The following is a 13,719-nucleotide window of genomic DNA, read 5'->3' as shown; positions in this document are numbered from 1 at the left end:
CTGTAAAACGCCTGCTATAATACTACCCCCGAATACATACCAAGCAAACAGAAACCACAGCTGTAGTGAGACTGATTCGCAACCCACAGTGCAGTCATCTTCCCCTAAACATTACTTACAAAATACGACTTCTTTCATGTTCCAAAGCACTATCCAGACTTATTAATTGTGTATATATAGAAAGTCAGAAAACTCTAAATTCAGCTTTATGGTACATAAACGTACTAACTTCTGCGGGCCCAGTGCCTTCATCTATAAAATGAAAATACTAATAAAGATAAACTAACAAGGTTATTATGAGAAATATTGATCCTTACCTGCTTATTACAGAGCTTGACAAAGAGTAAAGGCTTACTAAATGTTAGCTGCAGCATTTCACCGACTCTAAGATGGTGGGACATTTTCTCATATTTTAAGAACTCTGAAGTCAAAATGTGTCTTAAAAACAATAATACGTCATAGCTCAATCATTAGTATTGTTTCTCAGTGGTACATAAAATAAGGATGCATCTTACAATCTCTGGCATCTTGTAATCAATGAAATGCATTACACTATGATGACCATGCTGAGTAAATGTTTACCCTGCCATTCCTCCACCCAACAGATGCACAAACAGATCAAATCTACACCTCTAACCTTGATCTCTCAAGTCAGGTTTCCAACTGCAACACACGGACGGACTGCTAGCACCTCAAATGTACCAAAACCGAATCATCATCTCCACAGAAGCTGTTATTTTGTTTGTTTGTTTCCTATCCCAGTTAATGACACCATAATGAAAAACCTGACTCCACCTCGACCTCCTTCCTCTTCCCCTCCCAGCTTAGGCCTTTCCTGTCTCTCCGCTGGAATTAAAACATTCCACTTCTACTCCTCATTTTATTTTGTTCCTCTATTTTAGAAATTACCAAACTGTATCTTGCAAAATATTTAGTTATACACATGGCTGTCTCCCCATCTTGGCTCCTAGTTTCTTGAGGGCAAGGCCCATTTTCTTACTTATTTTCTATACCCAGGGTGCCTAGTTCAATGCCTCACCCATAGTGAAATGCTCCGTATGTCTATGGAACAGATCACATCCTCTTTGTTTATAAGTTTCAGAACACGTAAGCCTCTATAAAGAGAGAAAAAAAGGGACTATCCAAGAGTAAAAGTTGTTATAACTTACAAAGGGATTTCACACACATGATCTCACTTAAGAGTTTAATTCTCAATTCTATGAGGTACATTGAACAGATAGTAACACTTTTTACTGTGGCTTAAAAACACTTAAATTGTGCGTTAAAAGTCAAGAGGCTTGCCAAAAGTTTTCAGTGGAAGGAAAAACAATTCAAACTCAAATATAATTACACATCCCATGCTTTTCATTTACAAACTTCCATCCGTCTGCCCCTCCCTCAGTCTCATGCCTACTAGCTGTCCTCTCTAACGTGGCCTACAAAGCCGTATAGTTGGGCTCTGCCTATCTCCCCAGCTTCATCTTGACCCATGTTTTCCCTTCCTCTGTGCTCACTACCTACATTTGCCTTCTTTCAGCTCTTGCTCCTCAGTGCAAGGCCTTTGCACACACTATTTCCTCTGCCTAGAATATTCTATCCCTTCCCTCACCTGGTTAAGGCCTCTTCTTCCACATCTCAGTTCAATCTTCACTTCATTTGGTAAGGCTTCTTTGACCTGAGTTAGTAACTTTCCCTATCACAAGTTCTCGTAACAACATGTACTCTCCTTTATAACACAGTTGTATTGTTTCCTAGTTGTAATTTTATATTAATTTCTATAATTCTTCTTTGCTTGATGTCTAGCTCCCTCACTAATCTATATAACCTGCAAGAAGGCAAGGGATTTTTTTTTTTTATCACAATTCTGCCTCAAGTACAATAGTTGTTGAAAGAATGAATGAATGGCCGTTTTGGTTCTCTGAACAGGACCATGGTGTCAGCAAGAACAGGCACCTTATGATGGCGGCAAGAAGGGAGCCAAGAAGAAAGTGGCTGACCCATTTTCTAAGTAAGACTGGTATGATGTGAAAGCACCAGCTATGTTCAATAGAAGAAATACTGGGAAAACACTAGTCACTAGAACTCAAGGAACCAAAATGGTATCTGATGGTCTCAAGGGCCCTGTTTTTGAAGTGAGCCCCGCTGATCTGCAGAAAGATGAAGCTGCATTTAGAAAAGTCAAGCTAATTACTGAGGATGCTCAGGACAAAAATGTCCTCGTTTCCACGGCCTGGACCTTCCCCGTGATAGAACATGCTCCAGGGTCAAAAAATGGCAGAACGTGACTGAAGCTCACATTCACATCAAGACTACAGATGGCCATTTGCTTCATCTATTCTGTGGTGGTTTTACTAAAAAACACACACTAATCAGGTTTGGAAGATCTCTTAGGCTCAGCATCAACAGGTCTGTCAAATCTGGATGATGATGGAAATCGTGACCTGAGAGGTGCAGACAAACGACTTGAAAGAAGTGGTCAGCAAACTGACTCCAGGTGGCATTGGAGAAGACACAGAAAAGGCCTGTCAATCTGTTTATCCGCTCCATGATGTCTTTGCTAGAAAAGTCAAAACACTGAAGAAGCCCAAGTTTGAATTGGGAAAACTCATGGAGCTTCATGGTGAAGGTACCAGTTCTGGACAAGCTACTGGGAATGACAGGTGCTAAACTTGAACGAGCCAATGGATATGAGCCCTCAATCCATGAATCTGTTTAAAATCCAGACTTTCAATGATGACAAATAAAACCTATTTGTGATGTTTTTAAAAAAACGACTAAATGAGTAAAACGTTCAGCACTCGCCTCAAGCTCGCGAAGTCATCCCCACCACCTTACTTTCAGCTGACAAATCTTGCATCCTACTTTATTGAGAAATCAGTTATCATCTCTCCCTATCCCCTTCTGATCTTGACTTTCCTTTTTACAGATTCCTTCTCTTCAAGCTCTAAACATTCAGATCTCCTCTCTTACAACCCTCAACCCTTCCCTTTATCGCAAAACTTCTGAATATGTAGCCTACACTTGCTGATTCAACCTCTTCACTTCCCAAATACTTCTCCACCACTGTAATATGATGCCTACCCTCACACTACTCTAATGAAACTGCCCTAGTTTTCAAATCCAATGATGCTGTTTTATCCTCAACCAGTATCATTCATCTCTATCAACTGATAATTCCTTCCTGAAACTCCCTCTACTCTAGGATTCAGACACTGACACAGCATCCTCCATCTTCCTGTGCTTCTGACCACACCTATCAATGCTTCTTCTGTCCATTCCTTTAGCTACATTAGCTCATTTTTCTCCTCTTTTATCCGCTATAGGCAATTTTATTCAAGCTAATGTCTTTATTACTAAATACCTACAACTCTTAAATATTTATCTCTAACAAGCCACAAATGTACACTTTCAAGTACCATTTTCAAGAGTCATCTACAGCAAGATTATTGATACTTTCAACTCAACATATCTTATATGTAATTTATCTTACAGACACCATAAACTCAACTGAACCTGACAACTTCCCTTTCTCCCTATGTATTTTCTTCCTCAATTGAGAAGTCTAGGTTGACTTCCAGCTTCCTGATTTAGATGAATAGATGTCACAGAGCCGGATGAGGACCATTAATACTATTTTTACATTAAGATAGTATTCACTCTATGCTTGGGATAGTGCAAATCACTTGCACACCAATCATCTCAGCAACACTTAGCTGTAGATAATTTCACCACCTCTAGTACTATCATCCTCAGTCAAGCCATTTTCCATCTCTCAGCTGGACTACTCCATTAGCGACTCTCCACCTCTCACCTGGATGCTTCAAATGGGCCCTCTGCTTCCAATGTTGTTAGCCATGGCTTCCCACCTTCCTCTATTCACCACAAACTTGCCATTTGTAAAACATAAATCCAAATATCACTCTTGGTTAGAACAACTCAATGACTTCCAATGCTGTTTAGAATAACATGCAAACTCTTTGGTATAAACTATAGGATCTTATATAATTTAGTCTTTGCCTACCTCTCTGTATACCATCCTTTCTTCCAATAGCTCTTTTCTTTTTCTCCTTCTCCTCAAAATATTTGCTTCCAATTCACTCTGCCTGAAAAACCTTGGATCTCTGACTGATTACTCCTTCTCAGCATTCAGGTATCAGCTCAAATGTCACCTCCTCAGTGAGGCCTTCCTGGATAACCTTCTTTCAAATAGTTCTCCCACTCAGATCACTCTCAGTCACTTTACCCTACTTTCTTTTCTTCACTGTACTTATCATTATTTGAAATTTGATTACTCATTAATTTTATTTCTGTATCTTCCTTTAATAGAATTAAACTCTATTAAGAATAAGAGCTTAATACATATTTTGAATGGATGTACAAATATTAAAGATGTGGAAGGTGAGGTTCATAAGTGGTGGAGCTGATACATTTACCAAAGCTTTTAACATCTACCTATATCACAGTAGTAAAAGCATAGTGAGAGTTAAAGCTAGAAAGACAGGCTGGAGAATATGATCAGATAGCTGATGAAGCTTAAGATTACAAAAGCAGAGAACCATGCCAAGGAGTGACACGCTCTATGATGTGATCACGGGTGTGAATAGCTGAAATGAAGTAGATATAGACGTTTCTATTTATATCATTTACCGCCCTTCTCCTTGGCAAGCAGATTTCCTTTACCCTTTTGCAGAGGAAGGCTCTACAAACTTGGCTTATAACTAATAGATAGTAATCATATAAGTGAGCTAGGCTTTTCATTGAATCATCTTCATCCCACTTGGAATCACATAAAAGCAATTATCTTCCCACTGTCCAACTGCCAGTCCCTCCTGAGCTGCCAGGCAGAGCTTCTTCACTCACTGCCCTTTAGTCTCTTTCTTCTCAGCATCACTCACAATAAAAACTGTAGAAATTAATAAACAGTTGCAAGAGAAAATTAATAGCCCAATACAATCCATAGGACTATCTGTTCTCCACAGTCCCAAATAAGTACTTAATGCACAGAAATAGAAGAAACAGAAGCAACAATAAGGAAAAAAATATATGTGTTTTTTTTCTTTTTGGAAATCTATATTTCCTAATGACTAAGAACTGTTTTTCTCTATTTATATGATTCTTTAGGAGAAAATAGTTTGTATACATACACTCTAGCATTATAGGAAATATAAGACCCAAGTACATCTTAAACTACGCTACAAGGATTCAATCAACAAAATCCAGACTGGGAAACAAATGATCTAGTTTCTTCAACAAATAAATTATAAAGAATAAAATGCAAAGAGTATGAGAGATGGAGATGAAACCTACAGATTGAAAGAGACATGAAAGGCCTATCAACCAATAGCAATGTGTGGAACTTACTGTGGTCCTGATTCAAACAAACTGTAAAAAAAAAAAAAAAAAAAAAAAAACAACAACAACAACAAAAAAAAACTGTAATGTTTATGAACCAATTGGAAATCCAAACACCAGATAGTTAATGGACTTAAGAATTTTCTAAAATGTGATACTGGTTTTGTGGTTATTTCTTTAATCCTTATCTTTTGGAGATACATACTGAAATATTTACAAAGAAAGTGATATGATGTATGGATCTGCTTTAAAATAATACATAAAGAAGGGAGACTGGATAATGTTATTAAATAGCTGATAATGTTGAAGCTGGATGACAAGAACCCGTAGTTTCATTATACAGTTCTATCTACTTTGACATTTTAAATTCTCCATAATAAAAAAGTTTTAAAAACAAAATATAAACAGTAGTATCGAGGGATGAGATTTTCAATGATTTTTTGGTTTTGTCCTTGCTTTTACCTCAGTGTGTTCCTATATTTTCAAGTCATCTTCTTTAGGCCTCTATTACTGCCTGTAAGCTCTGTGAAGGCAGAGACCATATCCGTCTTCTTCACCTCTATATTCTCAATGTGCCTAATGGTGTCTAACATATATAAAGCTGATAAATATTGCTGAATGAATAATTTCTTCAGAAAAACTGTATTCCTTTTTAAAACGTATATAAATGCCACTAAATTCATGGAGGGACTACTAGGCTACTACCTTTGCTCGGCATCATAAACATGAGCTCAGTATTTCTTTCAATGAAATAATGGCCACAAATTTTAGGCTTAAATGTTGAGAAATAATTTTGAATATAATGGATCTCTTCAGGTCATTTAAAAAAAAAAAGGACATTATCAAGCCTGCAGGATTACCATTAAAAAATATGTATTAATGCCTGTGAAGTGGTTTGATAACCTAGCCAAAAGATGAGAACTAAGGGCCATTCTTCCTTTTTAAAGCAATAGTAGAAATACAGTACTAGGAGAATAAATTGACAGATTTTTGAAAAACTGTTTTATACTATCCACTAAAGTCAAACACACACATAACCAATGACCCAGAAAGCTTAATCCCAAATATATACGAGTATACACCTATCAGAAATACATACGTGGTAGGACCAAAAGATACAAAAGTACAAGACCATGTGGAGTATATATAATAAATGATAGTCCAACATGGAAAAAAACAAATGTCGACCAAAGGTATTTAAATGACTGTGGTATATTCATACAAGATACAATCAATGAAGTACACTACGCCTATATGCATCAAGTGGGAGCATCTAACAACATAATGTCAAGCAAAAAAAGCCAGCCCAAAAGAAATACTGTATAATTCTATTCATGAAAAGTTCAAGCAATAGTCCTCCCTATTCTGTGGTTTCGCTTACTTGTGATCAACCACAGTCCAAAAATATTAAATGGAAAATTCCAGAAATAAACAATTTATAAGTTTTAAATTGCCTGCCATTCTGATTGGAGTGATGAAATCTCACACACTGTCCCACTCCATTCTGCTTGGGGTGTAAATCATCCCTTGTCCGCGTATCCACCACTATATACGCTATGGCCCACTAGTAGCCACCTAAGTTATCAGACTGGTTATCAGAGAGAGGCCACATTCATGTAAATTTTATTGCAGTATACTGTTATAACTGCTCTATTTTATTATTAGTTGTTGTTGTTAACCTCTACTGTGCCTAATTTATAAATTAAACTTTATCACAGGTACACACGTATAGGGGAAAATACATAGCACAGCAGGTCCTCGAATAACATCAGTCCGTTCAACATCATTTCGTTATAACGTTGAGAACAAAAAACTCAATTCCCAGCCAGGGCCTCTGTCTGCATGGGTTTTCTCCGGGTACTCCAATTTCCTCCCACACCTCAAAGCTGTGCAGGTGAGGTGACCTGGCATGTCTGAACTGTCCCAAGCTGAGCCAGTGTGAATGCGCCCTGTGATGGAAGGGCGCCCTGTCCCAGGTGGGCTCCTGCCTTGCATCCTGAGCTGTAGCGATAGGCTCCAGTCACCCACAACCCTGAACTGGAATAAGTGGGTTAGAAAAGAATTCTTACATGTTATTGACTTTTGTTGTATGTATAGCTCACATATATTTCAATGTTTACTATTAGATGAATTTAGGGTCTTTATTTAGAATTGTGGTGATTCTGTGACCAGAAATACTGCGATAGGAACCTAACTATTGTTTATATCAATTAGCATGTGGTAAAACTGGTTTCATTATATGTTGTTTTGCTTAAAGTCACAGTTTCCAAGAACCTATCAATAACATTAAGTGAGGACTTACAGTATATAAGGGGTTTGGTGTTATCCATGATTTCAAGTATCCACTGAGGGTCTTGGAACCCATCCCCTGAGGATAAGTGGGGGGGGGGGGAAACTACTGGATGTCAATTATACCTTAATTTTTAAAAAATTCAAAAACAGGTGAAAGGTCATGCTCAGTTTTGCTGTGAACCCAAAACTTCTCTAAAAAAGATAAAGTTTGTAGTCACACAACAGCCTAGCTGCTTGTCCCCCCCACACCTTTCCTTAAGGAAAAAAGAGTCTGTGGGACTGTACTTCTCTGGTACTGAATTTGTTACATCTTGTGTCTCTCTGTCTGGTCTCCAAAAGAGGGTCTGCAGCCAATGACAAGTAAGATTCCCCACGGGGGTGGGGGGTCGGGGGGGGAACAACTCAAGCCAGGCGGGACCCCGCAGAGACCCCCATGAGCTGTGTTGGAAGATCTGGGAAGGAGCCTTGCCTCCCCTTCCCCCAGGCTTGAGAAAAGTTGCTGCTAACTCTGGCTACTCCCTCTCACCTAATTGTGAGACGTCTTTGGAGCGATTAGATCAAGCTCTCTCTGCTCAGCTCTATAGAATTGTTTCAACATGAGAGACTTTGCCCCCCAGGAAGGTGCATACTGCACCTTAGTCATCATGGGACTCTCTGCTTTGGCTGTTTTGGGACAAATAATTTCGGTTTGAGGTAATTTTCTGACGTAGTGAAAGAGTTTCACAGACAGTGTCTAAAACAATGCCACTTCCTTGTATGCTGATCAATCAAAGCCGTCAGTCGGTCCAATTCGGGGCTCCCATTTTTCAAGGCTGCGAGACCCTTGGCCCTCTGAGATTTAACTGCATTAAGTCTCTGTTTCTTTATTTCTTAAAAACTTAACCCAAAGCCGCCCCTTCTCGCACCCTCACTGCCTGTGTTGCGCTGGACCTGACGAAAGTTTATTAACTAAAAAAAAACTAAACTATGGTGCTGGAGTCACATAACAACCCTTGGGGAAGTGGGAGTAATGACTAAGAGGAAAGGTAAAGAGGGATTCCGGGGTTGTTAGCAGTGTTCTTCTTTTTTTTTTTTTTTTTTTTAAAGATTTTATTGGGGAAGGGGAACAGGACTTTATTGGGGAACAGTGTGCACTTCCAGGATTTTTCTCCAAGTCAAGTTGTTGTCCTTTTCAATCTTAGTTGTGGAGGGCGCAGCTCAGATCCAGGTCCAGTTGCCGTTGCTAGTTGCAGGGGGCACAGCCCACCATCCCTTGTGGGAGTCGAGGAATCGAACTGGCAACCTTGTGGTTGAGAGGACACACTCCAACCAACTGAGCCATCCGGGAGCTCAGCGGCAGCTCAGCGGCAGCTCAGCTCAAGGTGCCATGTTCAATTTTAGTTGCAGGGGGCACTGCCCACCATCCCTTGCAGGACTCGAGGGATTGAACTGGCAACCTTGTGGTTGAGAGCCCACTGGCCCATGTGGGAATCGAACCGGCAGTCTTAGGAGTTAGGAGCATGGAGCTCTAACCGCCTGAGCCACCGGGCTGGCCCAGCAGTATTCTATTCTTGACCGAGGTAGTAGTCACATGTGTGTTCACTTTGTGATAATTCAGTGAGCCATACACTTAAGATTTGTGTACTTTTCCATACATATAATCAATAAAAAAATATATACAAATAGCAAATTTTCTCTGACTTTTAATACACAGTCCACTAGAAGGGATATATAAAATACTCCCCAAACTTAAAGAATCTTGCTTTCAAAGTTAGAAAAAAGAAATACAGTATTTCCCCACTCCAGCAGGACCTTATTCTGTTTATCCCAAGTCAGATCTAATAGTCCTAAAGGATTCTGGGTTTATATAGGAAAGGAGATGTTTTATATAAAACATCTAGATTCCTTGGGTTCTTATCTTCTATATAGATATGTACCATAAACAGGCACAGAGAAGGTAAGGTACTCAACAAATATTTGCTAATAATACATAGCCCAAACTTTAAACAAACTCACATAGCAAAGTCTGAAGTACACAGCACAGGTAAAACAGGATAAAAACTCAGCCTACTAGCCTAAAGAGAACCACTTCTCAAAACCCCACTTTTAGAAACTAAGCAATTACAGAATGTATTGCTTATAAGGAAGAGAACAATTTATGACAACAGCTATCTATGGCAAAGGAAATTGGTCCTTTCCCCCTTCACTGCTGCCTGGTTCAGACAAGGTACAATCAACTTCCTGATGCCATAGCTAAGCGAAAGGAACCCAGCAGCAACTCCACTTGTAAAGGCGGGGAATAGAATGTGATGTAAACCCAGCAGCAAGAAGTAAGCTGAGGCAGGTGACAATAATGTTGGGGGGTGTCATGCCGGGTGTCAGGCGGGGTCTCAGCTCCTGCTCCCCACATAAGAACCCAGGATATGGTGAGGCCAAAAAGGAACACCCACGGAGCCACAGGTAAGGGAGTCACTATATTCTCGCTGGCAGCTGGGTTGGAGACAGAGGAAGCAGGAGCCACACTATCCACAACCTGCTGTCCACTTCTTTCTGCCAACAAACCTCGCTGGCTGCAATCCGCCGTGCTAACTGCAATCCGCGCTTGCTAACTCAGCCACCAGCTTCTTGCCAGCCCCCATTTGCTACTAGCATAGCCACGGCAGTTATATTAGTGGCCAATGGCTCACTGGTTACAGCTGACGGTCAACTAGCCACAGCTGATGGCCATCCAATCACAGTTACTACCTGAGCCAGCACCTTTCCATGTGAGACAGAGAGCCTGGAAACTGCACTCCTGGCTCTGCCCCCCACAGGGGAAAATGAGAAGTACTTGACCAATCTGTTCTTATGCCTGAAAACTCTGAAATCATTACTATTCCTACTTTCCACAGTGACAGTAAACCAAAATAGCTGACCCTTGAACAACTCAGGGGTCATAGTTGCCTAACACCTCCCTGTGTTTAACTTTCTACTCCCCCAAAATTGAATAGCCTACTACTGACTGGAAGCCTTACTGATAACATAATAGTTAACACCTATTTTGTATGTTATACATATTATCTACTGTAGTCTTACAATAAAGCATGCTACAGAAAAGAAAATGTTATTAAGAAAATCATAATGTTCATCTGAGAGCTTTTTCAAATTGTCACAAGTCTCTAAAGAATTTTCCAATCTGCTTATTGAAAAAATCTGTGCATAGATGGACCTGTGCAGTTTAAACCAGTGTTATTCAAGGGTCAAATGTTTATCTTTGGGTCTTCCTGGGCTAGAATTGATACACAATCAATGTGTCCATGAGAGTTTACCTTCTAAGAGTTTCCCAATAGTATCCTTTCAGTTAATTAGATGGCTGGTAAGTGATAATAAATTATGATACGCTTTTCTAAGGCAAATCACAACATAAATCAACTTGGTATAGTTCTCAGCATTAGTGACTTTGTTTTGTTCTGTTTTAAAAACACAAGTAATAAACGTTCAATGTGGAAAATAATTTTTAAATAATACGAAGACGATGAAAAAGACAAGTACAGGTCAAATCACAGGTCAAACTTACAAGAGCTGAGGTCTTTGGTCTTTTTCAAATTGTCACAAGTCTCTAAAGAACATAAAATGTTACCTACTGGTAAAAAACCTGCCTCTAATAGAGGATGCTGATCTGAGATGCTGAGGCACCTGGTTTGTTAATGGGTCCAGGTGAGTATAATTATTATGCCAAGAAAACAGCAATAAACAAATCACACAGCTTTCTAGGTGGAAAACTGATTGGAAATCTCCAAATATAAAACCTTATGTAAAGATGTTCATTGTAGCACTGTTTATAATAGAAAATGAAAAAGTTTTGAATGTCCATTAATATGAAATTGGTTAAATTATGTACACTCATATAATGGAACACTCCACACCCATTAAAAAGAATGATTTAGACTCATATAAGCTGATCGGAAAATATATGAGCGTTTTTTTTTAAGTTGAGTACTACTGTATACATCCAACTGTAGAATCTATTCACACAGATGTAATGAAAATTTCTAGGATATACAAGAAAGAGTAAACAGTAGTTACCTCTGAGGAATGGGAATGGGGACAGAACTTTTTCCTCTCATTTCACATCCTAAACTGTTTGAATTTCTTATCCTACATATATGTTACTTTTATTATAAAAACAAAACAATGAAAGTTAGGAACAAAAAAGTTAACAATGGTGTTGAGAGGGTGGTAGGACTATGATGATTTTTATTTTCCTTCTTACATTTTTCTGGATTTTCTCAATTGTCAATGATTAACAATATATTCGCTTTTTAAATCCCCAAAACTATATTTTGTTTTTATTTTTTAACAAGTCAACTGTGATCACATCTGGTTCAAATTAGAGGAGGGAAATCCATAGCTCAATTATAAACACTGGCAATTACAAAGAAATACAGAAAGACTCTATTTTCAAAATGCTTATAATGTGTTTGTAGAAACTAGTCATGAACACCAAAATTAAAGAAAATCCTTGATTTAGTTTATTAGCATTGCTCATGTGGCACTAGCTCCTATGGAAGCAAAAAGATACCAGTATTCTGAGGAAAGCTGTGCCAAATAGTTGCAGAAAGATTGAGTGAGTTCTATAAAAGGGTGGTTTCTTAATTTTCAAGTCTAACCTCCCACTCAATGTCAACATCCCTCTTAGAACACGCTTACCACTCAATCTCTGCTTAAAGCATCCTATTCAAAAAATCCTTGTTAAGTAGTCCATTCCATTTGTTAAGAACAACCGTAATTGTTTATGTTCTTCCTTACAGTAAGCTAATATGTCATTTCCTATGACTTTGAATCATTGGTCGACTTGTCCCAGTTCTGTCCTCCGGAGCAACAGTTTTATAAACAATTTTCATCTATTATGATCCTCTCCCTTTTGAATCTTCTCAAAACTAAACCTCTCAATTCCTTAAATGGCTTCTACACTCTTCATTATTCTAATCATTCTTCTCTGAAGAAATTCTAGTTTCTCAATGTGCTTTTTAGAATCAAATACCCAAACTAAACACAAAATTCCATATTTCATCTGACCAGTAAGTACTATTATCACCTTTGTCTGGGTCACCATGAGCTAACAGTACAAGGCTAGTCGCCAGGCAGTATACAACTCATTGCCAAATTAATGGCATTGTTCAGACCATAAATAATTTATGTTTTAAGAGTTTAAAGAGTATTAAAAAATCACTGTAGACTGAAGAACTTTTAAACAAAAAATGTAGACTATAAGCTGGGAAAGGAAGAATACATTTTTGATAAGCAGAAAATATAGAAAGAAAACTATTTCAGAGGGTACAAATGCCAAACAGTGCAGAGGCAGGAATGAATCAAGTTCGTGCCAGAGCAAAGTATCTATATAAAGTAGGCAAGAATGTAGGGCCCAAAGGGAGGACTAGAATCAGACTACTTATATTGAGAGTCCTTTAACCTAAAGGCAATAAGTCATGATTAAAGTGTTAGATCAAGAAAGTGACTTTTTGATTGGGATGTTCGGGATTAAATCGATACCAGTTTGCCAATTTCTACGTCAAGTTAACTGTTTGAATTTTGACTACAAGGAAAAAGTTTCTCATTCAATTTTACCCCGAGACAAACAGAAATTGAGTTGTTCTACAATATCATTCATTACTTCTTTCAGAACATGAACAGTCCTAACTGCCAAAATATAACGCAAGCAATGTCATTTTAGATTTATTTTTATCTATTTCTGTAAGTTTCCCCACGATGAGTAATTTACCATTTAATATGAATACTTCTGCATAAGGCAGCTCCTTGTTTCAGTAATTAATAATCTTCAGGATTTCTATTCAAGACTCCAATCCCCCAGGTTCAAAAGAGGAGAAATTTGACTTATGAACATTAAAAGGTTAAAAGGTTAGCCAAACAGCAGAATTTCTAGACAGTGAAAGCTGTCCAATATTAGAACAAATGAAAACAGCAGCAGCTCCTTCTCTGAAGTGATTTAAATTCAATTAAATAGGAATTTCCGGTTTAATAGTGCTCCTGCCTAAAAAGTCTTTCATGAGAACTAGCTCTGTAATAGTGTGGCGGTAGAGATTTAAACTGTCCAAG

General features: G+C 38.4%; 1 protein-coding gene and 1 pseudogene across 5 annotated transcripts in view; one reads left to right on the top strand and one right to left on the bottom strand.

Moving 5' to 3' along the window:
- Positions 1-13,719, bottom strand: part of UNC13B (unc-13 homolog B) — a 173,138-nt gene that overhangs the window by 157,672 nt on the left and 1,747 nt on the right. The window lies entirely within an intron of this gene.
- LOC109446133 (small ribosomal subunit protein eS1) lies at positions 1,894-2,716 on the top strand (annotated as a pseudogene).

Source organism: Rhinolophus sinicus, linkage group LG04, assembly GCF_036562045.2.
Source record: "Rhinolophus sinicus isolate RSC01 linkage group LG04, ASM3656204v1, whole genome shotgun sequence".
In the NCBI taxonomy this organism is placed as follows: domain Eukaryota; kingdom Metazoa; phylum Chordata; class Mammalia; order Chiroptera; family Rhinolophidae; genus Rhinolophus; species Rhinolophus sinicus.
Note: the sequence above shows the minus strand (reverse complement) of the source record. Positions and strands in the feature narration are given on the sequence as shown.